The sequence below is a fragment of the Rhinopithecus bieti genome, unplaced genomic scaffold (genome assembly GCF_001698545.2).
Source record: "Rhinopithecus bieti isolate Rb0 unplaced genomic scaffold, ASM169854v2 scaffold_9909, whole genome shotgun sequence".
NCBI classification, from domain to species: domain Eukaryota; kingdom Metazoa; phylum Chordata; class Mammalia; order Primates; family Cercopithecidae; genus Rhinopithecus; species Rhinopithecus bieti.
Window position 1 is genome coordinate 12,363 of NW_016806164.1, and position 1,823 is coordinate 14,185.

The 1,823-nt window shown below is 44.7% G+C and overlaps 1 pseudogene; it reads right to left on the reverse strand.

Annotated features, from left to right (window-relative positions):
- LOC108531456 (protein shisa-5 pseudogene) overlaps positions 1-1,303 on the reverse strand; it is a 7,622-nt pseudogene extending 6,319 nt beyond the window's left edge.
- Positions 1,304-1,823: the final 520 nt, after the last annotated feature.

The window sequence follows — 1,823 nt, forward strand, 5'->3', positions numbered from 1 at the left end:
AAAAAAAAAAAAAAAAAAAAAAAGATGTCTTTAAAGGGCTGAGTGTGGGTGGTGGGCCCATGCCTGTAATCCCAGCACTTTAGGAGGCTGAGGCTGGAGGATCACTTTAGCTCAGGAGTTTGAGGCTGCAGAGAGCTATAAGTGCACTACAGTCCAGCCTGGACAGCAGATGGAGATCCTGTCTCTTAAAAAAAAAAAAAGTATTTAAATAAATTCAAAGTTAAAACCTTGAAAAAGTTTTAAAAGCTTTAAAAATGATTAAATCTAGGCTGGGCGCAGTGGCTCACGCCTATAATCCTAGCATTCTGGGAGGCCGAGGCGGGCAGATCACCTGAAGTCGGGAGTTCGAGACCAGCCTGACCAACATGGAGAAATCCCGTCTCTACAAAAAATACAAAATTAGCCGTGTGTGGTGGCACATGCCTGCAATCCCAGCTAGTCGGGAAGCTGAGACAGGAGAATTGCTTGAACCTGGGAGGTAGAGGCTGCGGTGAGCCAAGATCGTGCCATTGCATTCCAGCCTGGGCAACAAGAGCAAAACTCCATCTCAAAAAAAAAAAAAAAAAAGATTAAATCTAATAGACATCAAGAAAGGTCTGTAGGACAATAACAGCAATAATCTGTAAGTAGGAAGGTGTAGGGGAGAGTAAATTGAAGTAGAATATATAATTCCAACACAGGACTGCTATGCAGCCCCCAGCCCTATCTGTGAGGTATGGCTAGGCTTTAAGTTCTGCATCGCATGAGAGAGTGATTGCTAAAAATGCTCCTACTACCTAAGAGGCAGCTTGGCCTCCTGAGGGCATATGACCCAACCCCCTTCACTGTACTTCCAAGACTTCAGTCTTCGGTCACTTTGCATAAACAAAGGCAGAAGTGCACTGAGCTTTGCTGTTTGAAAATATTTTTAGCAATTTTAGCGGTAGAAAAGATGCCCTTTGATACAATTTTGTTTTTGATCTTGTGTTCTTTGTCGAAGGAAAGCAGATTCCATGCCGGATCTGCTGTTTGGGAGTATAATAATTGCCTAAGGCCAGGTGTGGTGGCTCATTAGCCGAGCCTGGTGGCACATGCCTGTAATCCCAGCTACTCGGGAGGCTGAGGCAGGAGAATTGCTTGAACCCAGGAGGCAGAGATTGTGGTGAGCCGAGATCGCGCCATGGCACTCCAGCCTGGGTGACAGAGCAAGACTCCGTCTCAAAAAAACAAACAAACAAACAAAACCCAAACCAGAGAGAGTAAGAAGGGAACTGCATTTACCTCCACACACATAATTATCCTTCTCATTATAGTGAAGGTCCATGTCTTTGAACTTTATTCCAAATCCACCCTAAAAAAGTATGGATCAGCTGGACCCAGGAGGCCCTTCCCCTGGACCTTGCAGAAAAATGACTGGCAATCATGAAATTTACTAAATCCTTTTTGCAACTCCTTTTCTTCTAGCTTCGGAATAGTCTAATTATCTTTGTCCCAGGTTTTAGGTTACTTGGGCACATTATTTATGTGCATCGCGATAACGTGATTTCAGTCTACCTCAGTCTCCATTCTGCAGAGAGGTGTGACAAACTTCCTGTCCTTTGTGGGCTCACACACAGCTGCAGTACCACACGGAATTACAATGGAGGTTTGAACAGTGGAGACGGTGGGAGCCCAGTGCCCAGAGCAACTTACTCTACTAGGGGAGTTGAGAGGATGGGAGCTAGACACGTGTATGTGGATACAGAGCCACTTGGTACTAAGCTCTTACTTCCTGCAAAGCACTATAAAAAAAAAAAATCTTAAACACTACCTCTCCTCCCCTCCCCCCCGCTTTTTTTTTTTTT